The sequence below is a fragment of the Pipra filicauda genome, unplaced genomic scaffold (assembly GCF_003945595.2).
Source record: "Pipra filicauda isolate LSUMZ 115617 unplaced genomic scaffold, ASM394559v2 scaffold425_size644529_pilon, whole genome shotgun sequence".
Lineage (NCBI taxonomy): Eukaryota > Metazoa > Chordata > Aves > Passeriformes > Pipridae > Pipra > Pipra filicauda.
This window is the reverse complement of record NW_024104560.1, coordinates 105646-128974: the sequence shown is the minus strand read 5'-3', so window position 1 is coordinate 128974 and position 23329 is coordinate 105646. Positions and strand designations below refer to the sequence as shown.

Below are 23329 nucleotides of genomic sequence, written 5' to 3'. Positions count from 1 at the left end.
GGGCAGCCACAGATTTTGGCTCTGTCAAAGGCAGTGTTTTCTGCTGGTCAGCCCATGTACATTTATGTGCTCAACACCAACAGCTCTCACTCTAGCAATGCTGTAAAGGAATCTCTTTCCTACAGCTCCTTCTCTTTCCCTCTATGAAGTAAGTCTCACTCTTGGTGCATTATGAAAAAAAACCATCCAAGTCTGACTCCTTGCAAGTAATTTTGTTAGCTGTGATTCATTGTTGGGAGACCATTCACACTGTTTCAGAAAATAAGTCCACAATGCAGAAAAGACAAGGAAAATGCTTTTCAGAATTTGTTCTGCTGCATAAATTTCTATTGAAAAACATCTTCCCATTGCCACTGTGGTGACAACTTGACATTCTTGTAATGTGTTGCATATTGAATAGATGTGGGTGATGTTTAAAAGCAATTTTCAACATTCCCCTAGAATAAAACCTGATCTGTTAAGAATTATTTAGGCTGTTCACTTTTCTTAAGGCATTTCCTATGGAAATATGAGAAATTGGTTAGTTCTTTGGGAAGAAAAATGTGTTGATGGGACGCTATTTTCATCATCTTAGTAATAATAATATTCTTAAAACACATATCTGAGCTTTATCTAGTCAGATGTGCCTGCTGCATGCTGCTGTGTCTGGTGGCAAGTGTCTCCCTTCCTGGAGGTGCCAGCACTCTCCCAGCTCTGTTTCCTGGGGGCAGTGCTACTGCTGACCTGCAGGAGAAGTGTGGGAACCCATGATGGCCAGGACCAAGAAGAACTTTAAGCCTGCAAGGTTCATAGTCTGCTATGGGATCTTGCACGGTGGGCTGTGAGTGCAAAGCTTTCGTACGGCTCTGGCTAATTTTACAGCCGACCCGGTACCCAGCACACGCATGCCCATGAAAATCCACTTTATTTGAAAAGAGTACAACTGTGCAGTGCCTTTGGCACACCTCTGGCTGAGGAGTGATTTCTTGTGACCCCAGTGTGACATACAAGCAACATTGCATACTCTTTATGAAAGTTAAAAATAAATGTGCAGTGATGTGCGGCCTCAGTGTGCCTCCAGCTGCCAGTTTGTATTGAGCCCTGTTGATTATAATGCAAGCTTGGCACTCAGCTCACATGTAAACACCTATGTTTAGCTACCTAACTTCAGGTGTCTTAATCCTGCTTCCTTGGGGTGGGAATCCCAAGGAAGTTACCTCAACACAGGCTTTTAGTAACATTTCAAGGGTGGTAGGCTTGAAATGCCTTAGGACATTTGAGTTATCTGAGCCATCTGATATTTCAAATTACTTTAGCAGCTTGTACTTAGGTATCATTCTCTGTCTCCAGCCCAAAGTTTGATAAATGAGGGGCACACATCGTTCCTTGTCCATCCCACCAGTGTCTCAGACAAACTAGAATCTCTTTGTGTTCATTCTAAGTTTAAAGTAAAGCACATGCATAAAATCTAAGAGACACTAAAAAAAATTCTAAAGATGGAGAGTATTAATACACACTATCAAGGAAACCTTAAGTTTCATTTTTAAGGATAAAAAAGACAAAATTCTGATACAGAATAATGCCTTTGGGAATAAAGAACTTTTATGACTTACAACAGAAGTTTCGACAAGACCTCAATGACAAATACACTAGGGAAGAAATTTATATTAAAGTCATAAATAAGACTCTCTAACTGCTAGAAGTGACAGAAAAGAAAAAGCTGCCACTGCAAGGCTTTATAGTCAGAGTAGCTTTTCGCACTTACTTGGGGAATGTAGAATATTTTCACTGTAAACAAAGAAAAATGGATTTAAATTCTGGGAAAAAAAGAATTCTTGGTGAGCTGCCTGACTCAAAATTATACATATCAAATGTTGTTTTAAGATATAGATCTACACAAGATATTTCACTAGTTTAAAATCATGCTACAGTTAATTTCTAGCTCCCCATCATTTGAGGCTAATCTTCATTTATGTATAAAACTCAAGTAACGATTAAAAACAAAAAAAAGAGGCCTTTCAGCCATACCTGTGCGTAGGACACAGTGTCTGGGAACCATCTGTGCCCAGAGCTCTCAGCTGGCACTGCCTACAATGTAGCCCTGGCGTGCAATGACAGTCCCAGACCTGCACGTGCTAGGGAGGGCTCTGGCATGCAGGGTGCTGCAATTGCTGAACATCACACCCAAGGAAGCTGGGAGGATGCTTGTAGAACATGGAATTCATAGTGGTAACAGGTATCAGGTTGGAAAGTCCTTATTTAGTGGTTAGACTCGTGGTAGGAAGGTTTTTCTCTACTAATAGGTGGAGTGGAGAGGCAGAGTAGTTCCTGCTTCTAGTGTTGTTCAACACCTGTTTTTCTGCAAAAGCCAGAGGAAGATTTTGGTGACAGTGGAGGGGTCCTGTATGAAAGCTGTGTTTGTGGGTCCCTGTGGGAGAACTGACCTACGCTTGAGCACTCCTCTGAAGAAACACTCCCAGTCTGAAGAAGAGTTGCTTTACTGAGAGCATGACGAAGCACCAATAAAAATTAAATATGAATGTCTTTAGCGTAAGAACGGAAGCATATATCTTGCTCAGAAAAGCTTTGGGTGCCCCATCATTTCCTTACAGTACCTGAAAGGAGCTTACAGGAAAGATGGGGCAAGAGTGTTAACAAGAGCACGTAGAGACAGGACAAGGGAGAATGGATTCAAGTTGAAAGAAAGTTGGTTTAGATTATTAGATATTAGGGAAAAATTCTTTGTTGTGAGGTTGGTGAAGCACTGGAACAGGTTGCCAAGGGAAGTTGTGGATGCCTCAGCCCTGGAGGTGTTCAGTGTCAGGTTGGATGGGTCTCTGAGCAACCTGGTCTAGTTGAAGGTGTCCCTGCCCATGGCAGTGGGTTGGAACCTGTTGTGGATTTACTAGCCCCTTGGAACTGAAGATAGTTAGTTCCAGGTGGACTTCCTGGTGCTGAGCCCATTAGAAGCTTTAGTAACGCCTCTGCGAATTACGTATTTAGGGAGAACGGAAGAGAAGCTTATTGCGCAGAAGAAATTGGACCCAGAAGAGGAGCAGAGGGAGCCGCTGGGCCCGGGGGGCAGGCATGGCGCTGGAGCCAGGCTGGCCCAGGCTGGGATGTGCAGCAGAGCGCAGAAGAAATTCCAGAGAGGAGAGAAGAGCTGCCCGGGGGCTTTTCAGCTGGCCTTACCCCCTCCCCCACCATGGCAGGGGAGAGGCGGTGGCAGGTTGGCTGAACCTGCAACTGAGCAGGTCGGACTCCTGCAGCAACTTGGAGTGAGGCAGCGGCGGGCAGAGAGCCCAGTCATTCCTCTGTGTCCAGTCCGACCCAGGACACTGGGGCAGAGGGAGCCACAGCAAGCCGGGTGGGCTGGAGTGCACCCTCACCCGGGAGGGGAGCAGAGCAGAGTGGAGAGGAGGAGCACAGCCAGTGCAACTACCGCCGCCGCTCAAGATTATGACTTGAAGAGAGAGAGAGAAAGAGAAGCTACACTGAAGCAGGTTTTTCTGGGTAGGACTTTAATGAAAACTATCAGAGTATAGAGACTGAGCCGAACCCCAGAATCTGCAACCAGGGAGAGGAGTGGACCTGACTTGGAGGAGTCCCTTGAGAACTTACTCCCCTGAGAGGGACCCCACGTAGCAGGGAAAGGACTCAGAGCTTTAACTCCCTGTAACCCGTGGTGAAGATCATGGTGGAGCGGGTTGTCTCCCCACAGTCCATGAAGGACCATCAGGGGGTGCAGAGACAGCCCCCACCCCGATGAAGAGATCCTTTAGCTACGCCCTGACAGTTCTTCTTCTGCATTGATTCAGGGGGCTGAGGGGTGGTTAAAAAGTGTTAGCAATAAATTTTGATATTTTCCTCATGTCGAGTCTGTCTTGCCTGTGTTAACCTCTCTCACCTTTTAGCAATTTTTGGGGGGGGTTGAATCCCACTAGAGTAAACCCACAACAGAACCAGATGATTTTCAAAGTCCCTTTCCAACCCAAACCATTCTTTGATTCTATGATCATTGGACATGTTCCAGGTCATGTTGGATTGGGTCTTGAGCAACGTGATCTATTGAAAGATGTCTCTGCCCATGGTGGGGAGGGAGTTGGACTAGAGGTCTTTAAAGGTTCCTTCCAACCCAAACCATTCTATGACTCCATATTTCAAGTCAGCAGGCTTAGCTTTATGGAGTGGCAAACTGTGGTGCTGAGTGATGGAAAACATATGACTGCTCTTCAGAAGTAGAAGCTGATTCACGTTCTCTGCTAAGATGCTGAGGAGCGGGTCATTCAGGTTAGCATTGGAAGAGAAAGCAGGCAACAAATATGTTCTTTTCATGTTCACATACTGGGAACATATTCTTTCAACAACATCATTTGGCAGGTCAAAGTTTAATTTTATTTCCTGTTTGCAGTCTTAGACAAGGAAGTTTATTGAAATATAATTTTTAAGGGACAGTAAAAAGAGACAGCAGATACCTGTCGATGCTGGAACACCTACAAGACTGAAACAGTTTCTACTAAAAATCGGTGCTTTCTTGGTACATGTATTTTTTCATAGATTTCAGAGTCTGGAGGCTGAAGTTCCTCTGTTTTGAACTTTCTAAAATTGATAATTTTAGGAAAATCTGAGCAATAGTAATAGAATAAAAATCAGGAAAACTAAAATTTTGTGCTGTCAGTACAGTAGAGTACCATGCTCATTTTACACACTGTGTTACAGAAACAATAGTGTAGCTGTTGATTTTGCATCATTTCACCTTGAACTTTTCCTCTGCTGTTTCTTTTCTTTATATCCATATGAAGATGAAACTTAGGAGAAGCAGTTTTCGACACACTAAGAATTAAAAAGTAAAAGTAGTTGAACAAAGCCTGGCAGCTGAAGGTTGTGGCTTGGAAGGTATGTGGCACTAACAAAATCACATATTAAATGATAAATTTAGAATTAGATGCAAGACAGAACACTTGAAAACTGTTGTGGAGTTCCCTAAATTAACCTTTGGACAGAACCATCAGATTTTCTCAAGGAAAGGAGCCTACTTGTCCAGAATAAATGCATTAGGCATGGACATCTAAGCCCAGGAAGATATGTGAAAATAGCTAACCAGGATAGAAAAGTATACAAGAGCTCAAAATAAACTTCCACAAGGAAGTAATACAAAACCCCCTGCTTATTCTTTGCCAAACTGCACTGTCAATGCCAAGCATATAGAAAAAAAAGATACAAATCTTGGACACGCATTTCTGTGGTACATGCACAGAGAAGGAACAACAAACACCACCCTACTAGTAGCTCAAAGGGCCCCATAGGGCAATGATGCAGCAGATGACAAATGAACAGTCAGCCTGAGAACTAATGGGAAACATTACATCTCATATGGTCAGAAGAGGAGAAACCAAAGTGATGCCAAAATCAAACATTTGCTCTAAGGAAAAAAAAACAACCAATAACCTTATGGACAGAAGAAAACAAACTGCCATAATCCAATGGCAGTTGTAATCAGGGTAGCATCAGAGAGCTCAGTGTTTGTGTCCCTTTTACTTAAAGTAAGAATATCACTAATGATGCCTTGGGGCATCACTGCCCTTCCCCAGGATTGGCCCATTCTACTTCCTACTTAGCTCACTCACCAGCCAGCTTTCGGCTTTTTGGCTTTGCTGCCCATCCCCTCTTGCCATGTGCTACTCTCCTGTTGCATGTCTGCAGCCTGCTTCACTGTGTCTTAGCAGCAGATTTTCTAATTGCTTCACTGGTATCAATTTTGTACACTTGTGTGTGTGAAAAAAGCAAAAGGAAGGGTATGATAGTAATATCTTTTCATTATCTTTTTCCAGGTTTTTCCTGTGTCATGTATTTATACTCCATTTTACATAGTATGGAAAAGATGTTCCTTTAATAGTACTGGAGAAAAAGACCACATTAGAAACATGCCAAAACCCTTCGTTTCATTCAACAGATGCATTCACTGGAGATGACAAGGAAACCAGCTGTGTCAAACATGTTCCAAGATTCTAATCAGGGGAAAAGGAAGTTCACATCTATCTTCTATGTTCTACACTTGAAAAATGCCAGCAATTCCACAAAACCCTCTAAGTCTGGGGCAAGAAGGTAAGGAAGTAGACTCTTTGCTTCAGAACAGTGCAGGAAAAAGGAGAATCAACTAATGTCCAGGCACATGCAATTCAGTGCACGAAAAGGACCCTTCATTTAGATATCAACTCCAAAAAGCTATACAGTTACACTAAAACTCTCTTACCTAGAAACGAGGGGAATATTTAGAGAAATGGTCAATACAGGTTATTTTTTTTCTGTGCTCCTTGAGCCAGGCTGTAGTAAATTGATATCCTGATAGAGACAAAACACCTATTCTGGCCCTTAAAAAAGGGAAGAAATTAGAGTGGTTGATGAGATTTCAGTGGTAAGTTGCTATGATGATAAATGCAAAACAAGTTTGTTCACTGAGGGCTCTAAGAAAAGCATTGCACAATCCTTTACAATGTGGTCAAAACTTAAAACCCCAATAGAATAATCATCATAGGAACAAACAAAAACCAAGCTTCCAATAAATGGAAATAAAGAATATGGCTTTGGTCTCAGTCCATGAGTGAAAAATGTTTCATGTTTTTATTTATGGGAGGCCACTATTAGCTGACACTGACTGTAAACCACACGTTGACAGTGTCAAAAGGCGTCTGGCAAACCATTCTGCTGCTGCTAAGAATAGAGTTTGTTTTTTCAGCTACAAATATATTCTTTGCAAATTGAACATCAAGTGGGGAAAGAATTAGTGGTTGCAGACACACTCAGAGCATTTTGACAGTGAAATGAAGCTAAGTCAAGAGGTATGTTATGTCCTGTGGATCTGATTAAAAATGTGGTCTGGTTTCAGGTGAAAATGAGGGCTATTATTCCTGGCACAATTGTTAGGAACAAGATCCTACAAAAAATAGCCCTGGAGAATCAGAACAGTGTATTCCTAGAACTCATTATAAGGGATGGCTTTCAGTAGTGTTGGGATTTTATTGGAAACCATCAAGATAATGATTGCCAAGATATTATAGAAAAGAAAAGAAATGCTTCAAAGAATCACTATAAGGATGATTTACAGAATCAAAAATCTACGGTTAGGGCAAAACTTTAATGTTGACCTAAAAAGAACAATTCCTTTCATTAAGGCTATTTTACTTAAAAAAATTACAAAGAATATATATACAGCAAGATGTCTGAAAGAACCAGTGCTTGTGATATAAGAAGACATGGCCCATTAAGGAATCACAGGTAAAAATATAGTATTTGTTTATGATGAGACTTTTTTATAGTAGTTTTGCCTTCCCTGAGATTACAATACTAGACATACTTGAACAAATGATCATATAAATCTATTTTTGTGGCATATAGTATCCCTGGACTGACTACAGCATGCTTCTCAATAGGCATGTGTTCGCAGTGAAATTTGACTTTTAATTGACTAACTCAAATTACCTCTAGCCTAAGTAGCTGGAAAAATTAACGAAAATTTAGTACCTATCTTTATAGTACCTATAAAGATACAGAGATTGACATGCATCTGTGTTAAATATTATTCACTTAAAGTAAGAATATCAGTAATGAAGGACTTTTTTTCCCCCTGCAGAATACTTAAATAAGATATCTTCAGTGCTGTACACTGATATTAGGCATGGAAATTTTTGGAAAAAAACAAACAAACACACAAAAAATTCATATGGTTTGTAATGCAATTCTTTCAAATGGCATCGCAATAGCATTGGGATAGCAAGAACTATATCTTCTGATGAGATTGTTACTCATGATTGATAAATATGATAAAGAAATGATTTACCACCAAAAACATGACCACCAATGATTTACTGTGAAGAAGGCAGCTGCAGACAGGCCACAAACACATCATGATGATGTAGCAGAATGAAAGCACAGCAAAGCCAGAAAGAGTGAATGTAGCACTGCCTAACATAGCTGGGGTATTGCTGTTGGAAAGCCACAGGTTTACCAAAATTGAAAATTGCAGATAAGTTTTAATGCAGATGAATGTAAACACATGGAGAAAAAGAACTCTACCTAGACATTATCTACTGAAAGGCTCTATCTTAATCAGTTATTGCATCTCAGGAAATGGATCATGGAAGCATTGTGGATCATTCTAGGGTGATGTCTGCTCCGAAGGTAAACCAAAATATTACACATTATTAGAAAAGGGAAAGAATCAAAGAAAAAAAAGACAGAAGAAAAAATATAATGCTACTGTCCATCCATATCTTTAGCATCACATACGGTCCTGTATTCTCAGCCATGGACATGTGTAATAGAATAAGGAGAGTGGAAGGTGGCAAAGATAAGTAGAAGTATGAAACAACTGCTTTATAGGTAGATAGATTAGCATTCTTTAATAAAGAAAGATTCCTTAGGTGAATGTTCTAAGAGTGCATGAAATCATAAGCACCATGGAGAATGTGAAGAGGGACTGATTATTCACTAGTCACAACACAGGAATATATAAATTAATCTAAGCAAACAGATACAGTCAAAAACATTGCTGCAGGATGTTAGGGAATCCAGAAATATAAATTGGTTCAAATAGACTTTGATAAATGCATGGGTGAAAAGACCATTAAAAACACTAAAGACACAGATAAAAACACTGACCACTGCCAGGTTGCAGGAAGTTTATGCAGTAAAGGTACAGCAAGGGAAGCATGACCTTATGATACCCTTTTCTCACCATCTGTTAGTGAGAATGCAGATGGGACTGTGGACTATATATACACCTTACTTTAACCTGAGCATAATTCCACACAGTCCTGAGTAATGGTAGTGTCCACAATCTATGCTTTAGAATACATGGAGAATATATTCAGAATATATTCCACAAATATACTCCACAAAATCCATGAAGACACAAAAAACCACAAACAAGAGGTTTCTGAGTGTATTTTAAAAGGGGGACAAAAGGAAAGAGCTGTAATGAAAGCAAGCTCCACTCATGTTGTTTGTAGAGAGTTTATTGAAATTCTGATTTAGGGAGGAAAAAGTCATAGAATCACAGAGTCACAGACCATTTGAGTCTGGAAGGCAGTATCACCTGTAGCCTGTTCCCTGGGATTGTGTCCAGCTGGGTTTTGAACACCTCTACAGACGAAGAACTTGACATTTCCCTTATTTCTTTTTGTGCCCATTTCATCTTGTCCTGTCACTGAATACCATTAAGAGTCAGGCTCCATCTTTACTCACTCTCCTCACATATTTATATACATGGGTAAGATTTCCCTGAGCCTTTTCTTCTCCAGGCTGAACAATCCCAAATTTCTCAGTCTCTTCTTGTATGTGTCTCACTCCCTTCATCATTGTTGTGGCCTTTTGATGGACTTGATACAGTATGCCCATGTCTCTGCTGTACAGGTGAGCCCAGGCTTTAATCCAGCACTCTGGATGTGTCTCACCAGAGCATGTAGAGGGGAAGGATCATTTCCCTCAGCCTCATGGTTGTGTTCCCCACCATGAAGCCCAGGATGGTTTTGGCCCTCTTTGCTGCAAGGATGCGTTGTTGGCTTATGCTCAAATTGGTGTCCACCAAGATATTCAGTGCTTTTCTCTACCAAACGGTTTTCCAATCCATTGGCCCTAAGCATGGAGGTGTATCCCTACTGGCATATGGGGTAATTCCTCTGTAGGGGCAGGACTTGACCTTTCCCTTTGTTGAACCTCATGTGGTAACCACTGGACATTTTTTCCAGCCTACCAAGTTCCTTCTGAAAGGTAACACATCCATTTGATACTTCAGCCACTCCTCCCAGTTTTATATCATGTGCAAATTTGCCCAGGATGTACTCTGCTCCATCATCCTCATTGTTAATGAAGATGTTGAACAGCACTGTCCTCGGTATTGACCTGTAGGGTATTTTACTAGTGATGGCCCTCCAGATGGGTTTTATGTCACAGACAGATCATAACCTTTCCAGCACAGGGCTTTTTCAGTTTTCCAGTTTACCTCACTGTCCACCTATCTGATCTATACATCCTCAGTTTGTCTGTTAGGATGTTATGAGAGGAAGAGTCAAAAGCATTGCCAGAGGCAAGACAAACAGCATCCACTGCTCTCCCTTCATCCACTGAGTTGGCCATCATAGCAAGCTCTCAGATGGTTGGGAATGATTTCCCCTTTGTAAATGCACAGTGACTATTCCAAAACACTGTCTTGCCCTGGATGCTTAGATGTGATTTCCAGTATTAGTTGCTCCAAGATATTCCCAGGAGCCATGCTGAAGTTGGCAGGCCTGTAGTTCTTGATCCTTCTTCTTGCCCTTCTTGAAGACAGCAGTGGCATTTGCTTTCATCCAGTCCTCAGGAGCCTCATCCCTGATCACTATGACCTTTCAAAGGTAATCCAGTGTGGCCTCACAATGACATCAGGCAACTCCTTCAACATCCTGTCAGGTCCCCTGGATTTGTACATGTCCAATTTGTTTAAATGCCTCCTAATGTAGATCACCCTTCTTGATAGGTAAGTCTCTTTCACTCCAGAATTTCCCACTCATCTCATGGACTCTGCCTTGCCCTCTGTTGATGTAGCTGGAGTTTCAGACTCTGGCACCTGCTGGGTTTTGGAAAAGCTCCAGTCAATCTCCTGCTTGCCGTCTCTGATGCTGTGAAACCTGTGGACTCTCTCCAGCTCCCTCAGTTGGCAGCTTGGCCTCTCCCCAGCACCCATGTGCTGCAGGCAAGAAGCATGTCTAAACTGGGCCCTTGGTGAAAGGCCTCTGGTGTCTCTACATCCCCCAGAGGCAGAGTTGCATCCATCCTTAGGAACTAAGTCTGGTCCAAGGTCTCTGATGTGTCAGGGGTAGATAGTCGTGGGGAGCCAGAGTCTGTGCCCTGCCACGTCACCCACCACTGCAGAGGATGTGGATCTGTGTTCTGGGCACAGATGCTGGCCTCCTCTGTGTGCTCTCCTCCAAAACCTGCTGTGTCTTGGAGCAGACTAACCAAATCAGAAAACCGTCACTTATTTTTAGTTATGTACTGGACTTGTAAGGAGAGAATCAACTTTTGGCAATTATCCTCTCAGCAGATGTATGAGCTGCACTCTGTTCTCCAGTACAGATTGGAAATATAATTAAGTCAAGATGCTTGTCCCTGTGTAGACCCTCAGAAAAAACTTAAGTCCCTTTCATTTTCTTTCTAGAGCGTTATAGTCTCCTTAAGGTTCACAAGTGTTCATCTCTTTATTTGGAAGAGTTCAAGGGCTCAGGACTCTAAAATTCTCTCAACTCTCTTTTTAACAATGTTCTCAGCTGTTTCAGTCTAGACATACAAAATATATAGTTGTCCTAAAACTTTCTTGTTCTGTGCTTCAATTTCCTCCTTCTAAAATAAGCATAATAAACTTTCAGCCCACCTGGTATTTGAAATTATGACATTGTGAAATCAAATCATGTAACAACATTTATTAATATAACAGCTTTGCTCAGTCTGAGCTGTTCCATGTAAACTCTAATTTGAAAATATTTTGTGGGAACATTTTCCTTTGTTTTCTAAATCAGAAATTAAAAATACAGGACTGTTCTATGCAATTGCATGTAATGCAAATTCCAATTCCCACACAAGTCTTAGAGTCAACACTAATAGAAAACTGTGATGGAATTAATGATACTGAGAAAAACCTCCTTAGGGGGTTAATTTTAAGAGTGTGTTGTAAACAACGAATAAGGACACATGATGAACAATCCAGAATAAAAATTTAATAAGTTGTTGCCCTTTAAGTAGGATGCTATCCATTCTATTAGGTAAATGAGGATGAAATCTTAACAAAGAATGACGTTGATAAGGTAATTAGAGACTCCATGATAGCACAGACTATATGCATATACAAGAGGAAACTAAAATAAAGTTGTGGAGAAAACTTTAATTAAGTTTCCCAAAGTTGAATAGGAAAAGTCTTAGGGGGGTCCTATAAGCAGCCTTCAAGGACATATGACAAGTTCATCAAGAAGACAGAGACAGGCAGGATGAGAGAGAATGAACCTAAATTGCAACCGGAAAGTGCTCAGAGTGCACAGAAAGAGAAATTTTAACACTGTAAGGACTGTCGAACAATGGGGCAGGTTTCTGGGACTGCACATTTTCAGGACCCACCTGGATAAAACCATGAGCAACTTGGTCTGACCTCCTAATTGACCTTGCTTTGAATAAGAGTTTGGATTACCAACCTCCTGGAGTCTCTTCCCACCTGGATCATCCTATAACTCTGTGAATTTGCTTTTTTTTTCCATTAGACTTCTTGACTTTGTAGCCTTATTATCTTTATGCATAATATTTAGGCACTGTCACAGAAAGATTGCAAAGGTAGCTATTCGTGCTTTCTCCTCTAGCTCAGCTGCTTTCAGTGAAAAATCTTCACAAACCAAAGGCCATCTGAAATAAATTGATCACTCTGACTTCTAAGCGCTCTTTTCAGATCCTGCCTTGCAATTTAAAATAAATGTTCATAGTGATCTGTGCAACCGTGTATTGCGCAGGAATGGCCCTTTCCACTGAGGTTTTCAAAGATGCCATATAGCACTATCAAAAATGATTGTCTTGTTTTCAGCCTCTGCCTTTAAATTTGAATGTGCAACTATCTGAGCTAACTGTGGAGGAAGGTAGGAACAATTATAGCTTCAGCCATTTGGTTTATAAATTTATGTATATTTAGGACGGTCCAGTGATTTCAAAACACACGACATCTTGCCACAATCCTCCCCTTGACACAATGGCAAGGTAGTACCCTCTAGCTTTATTAAGAGTGTAAGGGCTAAAAGGATCAGAAAACATAAATGAGTCAAGAGAATATTTTGTTTATGGAAGAAGAAAACCATGATCTCCTCTTTCCTATTTTTATTGTGCAAAGGACTTTGGAGGTGAAGGAGATGTCAAGACAAGGGTGTTTCCAATGAATTTGAGTTTGGGGAGATTGTAAAGATCATCTGGGCAGAATTTATTCCCTCTCAACACTAGCTGGGTAGATTTTTTTTTTCCTAGTGATGAATAATTGGTGAAACTAGAATTTCGGTCTACCTGAATTTAAATAACAAATTCAGTTCAGCTGTATTGAAAGATTTTAAGTGGGTTGGTTTGTTTGCTTTAAGAATCAGACACACACACACACAAATGGATTAAAATAAAAAAGAATGTTGTTGCCCAGTCAAACAAGGCGTCAAGAATCAGAATTTTCCAGGAGTTTTCAGGAATATGCAGGGAACTAGAGATGTAAATTCAATTCCATTTTCTGCTTGAGGGAACTGAAACCTGCCCTCTTACCTTGGTGTAAACCAAGCAAACAATTTGCCCTCACACTGTGATATAAAGAATATATATTTATCTTTTTTTTCCCCTAATTGAATGTAAGAATATCAACAGGGATTAAACAGAAAGCTCAACATAGAACTGTCCTACTATGCTGGAGAGTGGGATGCTCTGCAAGGATTTGGGGCATGTAGGATGGGAAAGAATTCAGCCAGTCCTAACATGGGTGAGAAATCTGATCCCTGACCCTATGGAGCTAAGACATGAATTTGCCACATCATATTTTATGAAACTAATACTTTATTTCTTTGGCTTTTCTTTCAAATACCTAATGGTTTTGTTTGTGCCAAATTGGAACATTCTGTGTCAGAACATTAGTTTTTTATTCTTGCCAAAATAAGAACTTAGAATTTGGTTGGTGTCAATAACATTTTTATTTCTCACTCCTTGCTTTATTTCAGAACTGAAATAGACAAACAAACAAACAAACAGTAATTCATATAAAGTTCTGCAGCAGGTTTGCAAGGGTTATTCAGCTTAAAGCTACAACTAGAGAGCTCCTTTCAACCCTGGAACAAATAGGCACAGCTCCTGTTGGCTTTCTAGTTTATCCTGGTAACTATCCAGGGTTGTGTTTGAGCCATGGAATAGAAAATCATAGAATAATAAAATTGTAAATGGTACTAAAGAGGAGTTAATAAAACTTTTAAACAACCAGTAAATAATGGACCTTTAATGCTCCAGGCACAGTAACCCCAGTGTTTCTAAAACTAACAAGGGTTCTTTTTGCCCTTACCTGACTTGCAGTGTATTCCTATCTCATATTACTGATAAACCCTGGAAATACAGAGAATGTTCCTTCTACATGTATCCTTCACAGCTCAGTTCTGAAGATACATGCTGTACTTTGGGCTGTGTCAGGATCTACTGTGCTTCCTTCTCATCTATTCAACCCTTTCAGTCTTCAGCCTGTAAGATCCTCTGCTATTGCCATGGGGATAGCCATTAAATCAGAAAAGTGTTTATTTCATGTCAGACACTTACATGGTAAGAGTAGGCTCAGGTTCATTCCAGTTTTTTACTCCTGGTAAGGATAAAAATAAATCCTTCATTTTAAAATATGCTTTGATTTCCAAGTTGTGCATTTGATTTTGTTTGCTTCCGCCAGCATCTAGCAATGATTCTCAGAAAAAATGATATTTCTTTTTCAGTATCATAAATCTGAAAAAGAAAGATATATTCTTTTTCCACTTCAGTTGTTTTCAAATTTGTACTAGATTTAAAAAGTCTCTTCAGACCTCCACAGCTACCAGACATGATTCCTTGCCAGACCAATCAGACTTACTGTGAAATAAAGTTTCCTGTCATATTAAGGTACAGCTGTCATCTTAACCCTCAGTGCTGTAAACAAGCAGTTGCTGGCAGCAGATCATAAGCACAACTATAATCTGTGTACCTCAATTTTCCACATGTCTGGCCAAGAAAGGTATGTCTCCATGACATCATTCCATCTCATCAATTTCCCTGTCTCCTCAGCCTTGCAACGCTTTTATCCTCCTTTTTATTTCTTCTGCATTCACTTCCCTTGCATCTCCTTGAATCATTTCTCTGTGCCATTTTGGTTACCATGTGTAGCCCAGTGGTGACTCATGGAAATATCTGTAGACTCCTCATCTATTTGTTCTACCAGACATATCCTGTTATTTGTCTGTCTCTCAACTATTTTGCTTTACTTTAGAAATGTTGCTTTTCTTGTTTAGGATTTTCATTCATTAACCCCAGTGTAGTGTTGCTTTGGTGTTTTTCCTGCTTCTAATTTTCCATGCTCCTCTGACCAAAAGAATGCTACCTCTGTGGCAGGTTGGTGAAATGTGTCAATTTACCTTCTTACTCCTGCAGTGGAAACTGGATTAGCCTCTTCTTAGATCCACTATGAGTTGTTGGCCCTCTTCTCTTGCTTCAGGAACCCCAATGCTGGGAGAGGCCAGAGGACTTGCCCCTTTAACCCTCATCTCGCCGTCACTGTATGGTGACTTCAGTGCACTCTACAGGTGGGTTTTCTTTATCTGTACATCTTTTCTACCAAAGAAATTAAAATATTCCCCACTTACGTATGTTTACAACTGATTTTGTTCCTCCCTCTCTAAAGGAATGACAGAAGTAAAAGAACAAAGAAAGAAAAGGGAGAAATAGAGAACACAAAGGATCTTTTCTGTGTATTTTTGTCCTTCTCCTGTAACATTTCCTACTTCTTTTTCTGGACACTCCTTAATGAGAATTCCAATTGTACAGATCTGAAGGGAAAAAAGGCATGTATTCTGCACTCTCCTCTCTTTCAGGGTACTGAGACTATCATTAGAGGTGGCATCCACAGAATAAAAGACCCCAATGCTGTGTCTCAGTAACACCTTTATTAGCATTTTTGCTACCAGTATTTTAAAATGATATTAGGATAAAGAGTATTTTTTCTTGCTCACTAACTTGATCAGATATTTTCTTCCTCATATGTGCTTTCAAAGCACCACGGACTTCTCTTCCTTGTGATGAAATTTTCTTCAGTCTCAATGTTAACATTCACTGCACAAAGACTTCTGAATTTAAAATAACAAAGAACGTTTCTAGACCATTCCTATACCAACTGCACCTATCAGTCTTGGAGCAGGGCTCCAAAGCAACAAGGAATCTGATTCTTCTGTCCCTCGGAATCCAGCTTCAAAAGCTACCTTCTCTGGCAAGGTTTAGAGCACAGCCAGGACTCACAGTTTCTGCAACCTTCTCTTCCAGTCCTCTTGCAAAGAAAATCCCACTGAAATACAGCACCGCTGTAAAAAACAAAAGCTATTCTCAGGAATCACTTGCAGCTTTAGGCTCTGACAGGAAAGGTACCTGAAAGGAAAACATTTATTATAAGTGGAACATGTCAGTAGGGGCAAAGCAGACACCCTCAAAGAAATCTTAAGGTTTCAGTTTTAGCACAGAGACTCCTTGATAAATAAAGAGTCTCAGATCTTCTCATCTTTATAGTTGTCAGACACAATCACTTTTATGTTCAAGAACTCCTATCCTACAATCCCAGTGTTTGTTAAAAGCTCTGGAAGAAAGCTGTTAGTCTCATCCAAAAATATATGACAGTTATCATAATTTTCCCCAGAGGATATATAATAATATCAAAATTTATATCAATATCAAATATCAAAATAGTACTGAAAATTCAGATGGTAAGAGGACATGAAAGATACATCCTTTTTGACTGAATTCATCATGAACTAATGAAGGTTTTACTTTTCAGCAGCAAGACTGCAGAATTCTAGTTACAAAACTGATAGGTAACAAGTATTTCTGACACAGAGCTCAGTGAAATTACAATTGTATGCCACTAGGCTTGGCATAAACTTTTGTGGAGTTTCTTAATGTCTTAAAATCAAAAATCTAATTTTCTAAAGTAACTTTTGACTTTTTGAGTACAACTCACAGAGTCGTATTTCTACCTAAGTTTCTGTTTAGATAAAGTGATGTACCTGAATGTCAGTCTGTGAATTTTAAAGGTGGTAAGGATGGATATGAGTTCACAAAATCTAAACAATACCTAGAACTCAGGCCACCTACTACCAACATTTCTATATGTTCAATGATTTATACTACATTCCTACACTATAGACAGGGAGCACCACTCTTTCTCTTCTTAAAACTCTGATCAGTTAGACACTATTATTTAAGCTTGTAACCCCTCCCTAGAAGTTGTATGTAATGGCCTTTTTCTGAACTTTCCCTCATAACCCTTTGAGCAAAAGGCAAAATAGAGGTATCTGTTGACACAAACTACACTTGCAGGAAGGAGTGAACCAAAGTCTTCGCCAGATCCTTCCACAGAACATTTCTTGACATTTTGCTGCTTAAAAGATTAGGCAGTTGTGACCTTCCCAATTAAAAGAATTTCATACCCTCACATATGATATTATTTTCTTTCCATTGATCTTTTGTAGTAAAGATATGCAAGTCCTTGTCTAAAACTGCCATTCATGAATACTTGTTCTAGCTGGATTCAGCATTTAAGATACCAAAATAAAGCAGTGCCAAGTTTCTTATTGCTTCTTCATCAAAAGCTCAAACCAAGTAATAAACATATACAGGAAGTACCTCTCAAATGTTTGTCATTCTCTCCAAAAAAAGAAGGAGGCATATACGATTTTTATATGCTCTCATTCTCTTCACTGGTTGTAGGGTTAGGTCTGGAAGAGCAGTCTTTTTTTTCTTTTCTCTTTTTGTCCTAATTGCACATGACAGTCTGTTGGTCAATAAAAAGAACAGAAATGGATCCTGAGACCTTTTTTTTCAAATGAAAAAAAATAAAGAAATAAATCAGTAAATTAGGATAACAACAGTAAACTTCTACTTTTCCGAGACACCTTTTGTCCAGTTAATAAAAGATGCTTTCTAGGAAAACATTACCTGTTCAATTTACGTTTTCCTTTCCCTAGCCTGCATTCAGCATAGGAAGGTCTCAGACTGTTCTGCTACTGATCTTGCACTTCAGACACCAAAACACGGTATTGATGTCTGCCTGTTTGATAGCAGAATGTGTACTGGGAATGGGGGAAGCAGTGTGCAAACAAACAAAAATTTGCATTAGACTATCTTGTAAACTGAGAGAACCATCCTTAGCTAAGTCCCAAAACTAAGCATGCAGCAAAAAAGAATGAATAAATGTCATGCTTTCTGGGTTGCAAAAGGAAAACCATTCAGTGAAGGGGAAAAATATGAGTACCAGGATGTATACTACCCTTTTTATTAATTGTGTCTGATTACGAACTCCCGCTCAAGGCTGAGTGGTCTAAAGGAGGCATAAGCCTTCCCTACTTTGGGGTCAAGACTGAGTGTAGTCTGGTTTCCCTGCAGCAGCCTGTGCCTCAGTCTTCTTGCCCAGGCAGACATTTGCTCTCTGCATAATCATGAATCCCAAACTAAAATGTAGATCAAGACTGAAGGTACAGGTCAAACCTAAAGTCTGAAAGCATTGATCTAACTTATTGCAGACTTATGACAGGCACTACTGAAAAATACCATTCCAGTAATACAAAACATTGTCATCAGATTTAAATGTATGTCTTTGACATTACATTAGTAGATAATTATAAACATGCCTGAGATATCTGGAAAATTACTTGCATAACTACAGAAAAAAACATTCAGTTATTCTGTGATCTTGTGAACCAACCGTTCATTGTTGTGAATCTCAACTTCTTGCCCTGGTCTTCAGGGCCTGGCATTTCTGAAGGTTGGTCTTGCTAGTAAAGACTGAAGCAAAGAAGGCTTTCAATACCTTAGTCTTTTCCACGTCCTGTGTCACCAGGACAATTGCCCCATTCAAGAGATAGCCCGTGTTTTCCCTACTTCTCCTTTTGTCACCTAGGTACTTATAAAAATCCCTTCTTTGGCCTTTGATATTCCTCACCAGATTCCATTTCAGTTGGGCTTTGGGATTCCTAATCCCCATCACTGCATGCTCAGAGAGGGTTTCCATATTCCTTCTGGGTTACCTCTCCCTGCTTCTGCTTTCTGTAGGCTTCCTTTTGTGTTTGAATTTTGCCAGAAACTCCTTGTTCATCCATGCAAGTCTCCTCACAAATAAGCGTTCCTGCTTATTCGTATAGAACTGCCCTTGAGCTTGGAGGTGATGATCCTTGAATACCCATCAGCATTCTCGGACTTCTCTTTCACCCAGGGTTTTATCTCATGGGACTCTTTCAAACAAACCCCTGAAGAAGTCAAAGTCTGCTCTTTATTCTCTGTTGAAACCCGCAAATGCCCTTATATCCTCCTATTTGCCATTGAGATTTGCATAGACAATAGACATGACTAGCAAGCAGAAGAGAATCAAAGAGATGTCCTAAGTTCATGTCTCTCTAATGAGGAACAGGACATCAAAATAAAGATAAGTCATTAACATGAAATCACATAGACCAGATTTCACAGACTTTCACCTTGTTTGTAATCAGCTGTTCTAGCACACATAGCAAAATTAATTCTAAATACTCAACATGAAATGACTGTCTTCCAATGATTGTATCATATATGTACATATAAGCATCATATGAATACATATTGGTATATCTCAGTATGAAACACACATAACAATATACGTACGCACAATTATCAAAATGAAACAATTTTAAAAATTATAAGTTGTTGGAAACAAACAAAATAGTATAAGCCATTTCTTTTTCTGTTTGGAGGTGGTATGTAGAACAAAATAAATTTATGCCAATTTACATTATTTTTCTAAAAATCCATGCCTAGCACTGGAAGAATAGATTGACATAAACAATAACTCACATTTTAAAACAAAAAACAACATACACAAACAAAACCATAAAAAACAGCTGATGTATAAATTCTAGACATGACTGGCACATTTAAGTCTATTGAGAAAAAAAATGGAATGTTTTAGAATGGTCATTATGTAAAAAGAAAAAGACTTCTGATAGAATACCTCAGAATAAATTAGATGTTTAGGTAAATAAATGCAATTGGAAAAGACTTTCTAAAATAATATCATTCAATTCTTCATTGAAATTCATGATGAACACATTGTACTCATTCACTAGCTAAAACAAGAACTAGGCGCAGAAAATTGAAATCAATGTGCCTGTAGAATGTAACTCTCTTCTTGCTGAAAATCAACTATTTGCTGTATCGCTGCTGCAATTACCTAACAAGTGTCACTATGAGATATCAAAGTATTTCTAAAGATAAAACCTAAATGGAATCTGAATTTTATAACAGAATCAAAGAATGGTTGAGTCTGGAAAGGACCTCTGGAATGTCATCTACTGCAATCCCTTGTTCAAGTATGTCCACCTAGACCAGGTTGCCCGGGATAATGTCCAGATGGTTTTTGAAGATCTTCAGGGAGGGAGACTCCACAATCTGGCTGTGCTACTTAATATTCTCAATTTGGGATCATGAGATGAATACAAAAATTATCTTCAGTGATAATCTAATATGATCTACTCAAGCATGTTTTAATATACCTGAGAAAAAGAAGTAAATAAGTAAAAGAAGACCACATGACAAGCTAAGATATTATAGTCAGTAGTAGAACTATTACTAGAGCTGTCAGAGTGTATTTCTAGTAAGAAATAACTCCACACAAATACGGAATTATAGAGCAACTAAACAGTGCACTTTGGCAGACAAGTCATAACAGGCAACAGACAATGAAAGCCCGATGTACCTGCAGGTGTATGTCTGGCCCCATTTCTTGCAGTCACTGTATAACAGCAGATTTTTTATATCCCTATTGCCTAATAAAGTTAAGTCTCATAAGTCTCAAGGACAATATATGCAGAGGTGTTAACATATACAAAGCACTAAGACTACAAATCTACTTTGCACATCTCCCAGCTACCTGGTCTGATGCCAGCTGAGATCTGAAATTGCTTGTACTGCATGTAGGGTCATTTAGGATACTGCTTCCAAAATTATTTTTGGCAGAGGGGTGTGGAAGGTGGAGGAGTAGTGTTTGAAAGAAGAAATAATCCTTTCCTTGAAGGGGTTAGTTTTGGCTCTGAGGATTTGTTACCATAAAGCATACCTCTGTCATACCTTCTCCAAAAAACCCCCACCTCAATTATTCCAGATAACTGTAGGAATAACTAACTAACTAAATAATACCCAATTAATAAAAAGCTTGGTTGCATTTTCACTTTTGCTCTGTACTTCCAGGATCTTGTCAGCTGTGTGTGAAATTTGGTGCCTGAGAGGACACTGTAGTTCTGCGACCCCAGCAAGACCCCAAGGCATGCAGAAGCATCTGCCCATCTGAAGGAGTAACACAGGCAGGTCTCTAACAAATCAGTTGAGCAAAATTCAATATAAAGTTCAGGTTAGAAGTATTCTCCAACATAACCTGTTCCCTTTGTACGCAAGCATCTACATACATCTCCTGCATATTAGATAGAGCCTATAGCCTGAGCTTCCTTTCAGGGCAAAGGATGTGGATTTATTTGCTCTCAGGTTGCTAGGAGACCTACTATTTTCCAGCTGTACCCTCTCAGATAAAAAGAGATTACTACTTCCACACTTCAAAAACACAAGATTTTTTTTCTTTTCACCAGGGCTCAGGTCTGGTCAGGGGGTGGTGAGCATTCTCACGCTGCCAGACCCTCTGGGAGACAAAGTTACAAACTGACCCTGGTTTTGCACCATTTGGATAGGAACTACCTGCACAGGCATCACCTTGCATATCTGTATTTGCCATGGCATCTTTCAGAAAAACTAATAACTACTATTAAGAAAAGTAATTCCTTGTAAAAAATTGAAAGATATGGAAAATCCGAATTTTACCTGAGCATTTCAACTTACCCAAAAGTCTGAAAGACATAACCCCCCAAAATTTAACGTTATGATTAGAAAAAACATAGGATGAAGCTCACTAAGTTACACCTTCTGGGTGATTAGACTGTGCCATATTTTAAATCTTTCAGTGTCAGTGGTCTGAAACATAAGGTCATAAAGGGCATTTACTGTGACAGAGGGAAAGAGGAGTATAAAGTCCTTTTCATATTTATTCTTGAATAAGTTTGTTCTCTCTGCTAGCTTTTCTGATGCATGGACAAAACCTGAAAGAGAAGCATATAATCTAAATTATTTTACTGATCTGGGCTGACTATAGCAGCAAGCTTCGTATCACCAAACTTCAGAAGTCTGTACCTTTACAGACTTTACAGACTTTGAAAAGTTTAGGCCATTCTTCTGACACTGAGCAAACTTTCAAATCAGTTTTGGTGCTGACAGTACCCACACACTAAATAGAGTTTTCATTTGCATGCTTTTTCTCCTCACAGAATGAGTTAGTTTGAGAGCTGTAAATATGGTTCTTTGCCTTTGTCCCAGACAGACACATATGAGAAATGTACACTTTAACTTTCCCCAAACCAATATTTCCATGTTCTTTACCTGCTTCCTTTGTTCTGTGTGCATCAATCAGTTGAAAATTGTTCTATGTCAAAGAATTTGAAAGTAAATTAACATAAGAACTTTCAATTAGAACTGGTTATTTAAGCCTGAGATATGAGTGTGAATTGTATCTTGTTCCCTCCTTCCGGACAGATTTTCAAGAACAAACTGAATTTGGATTACATAGAAATCTTCTTGGCATCATTGTTATTTTTTTTTAGAGATTAAAGATTTGTTAGAATGCATTCTTTCCATCCTCGCGTGATTATGTGCATATTGGCCAATATTTTTAAACATGGCGTCCTTGGGCTGAACATTTTTGAATATCTTTGATTAGTAAATACATACTCTGGCTTTCAGACACCCTTGGCAACTCACAAATAACCATAAACCTGCAGTGCCTTTTTCACCATAAGTAACTAAATACCAGTAATTAACTGTAAGAGAGCAGAATTCAGTAGACATATTTTCTTTTGAAATTTCCAGCTTGGCAGTAGATTGTTACCTTGTGTGTCATCCTGTTACTGTTAAACAGTTCTTCCAGACCTGAATGTATTGAAATGGGTAAGATAAATTTTGTTGAACAGAGCTGTACAAAACCAATCTGCTGTAGAGAAGAATATACAGCCAAAACACAATTATATTAGTTTAGGGAATTGAATGATGTGGCTTAGGTTCAGCAATACTTTGGAAAACACAGAGCAAGAAAAAGGCAGTTACAATGATTTTTATGATTCATTGAAAGAATATATGGTACAATAGTGACCTTTAAATCTGGTGAAAACCCAACAGCATCATTTAACTTTCTCATGCTGTTCCAGACAGCACAAAGCGAAAGCAAAGGTCCTAAGTACTGTGGACTTTAACTGGTTTTAAGAATATACACAGTAACATGTATACTCAGTTTTAAATGGTGGAGGAACTTTAATCTGTGAGGGAAGTAGGGTTTGAGATTCAATAAGCTTATATCTTCTCATCATTAACACCTTTCCAAATAGCTCACAACTGAAGAACCTTGATTTAACATACTTGGCAAACAACCAGGCAAAAAAAGAAATGCATATAATTTGTTTTCTCTCTCTCTTTGTATCTTAGCTCA

The 23329-nt window shown here is 39.3% G+C and overlaps 1 long non-coding RNA gene across 1 annotated transcript; it reads left to right on the top strand.

The window, feature by feature from the left end:
• The first annotated feature begins 5812 nt into the window (after positions 1-5812).
• On the top strand, positions 5813-23014 carry LOC120324106. Its single transcript, XR_005565118.1, has 3 exons — positions 5813-6084; positions 15236-15323; positions 20998-23014. It is a non-coding gene; the product is annotated as an uncharacterized LOC120324106 (long non-coding RNA).
• Positions 23015-23329: the final 315 nt, after the last annotated feature.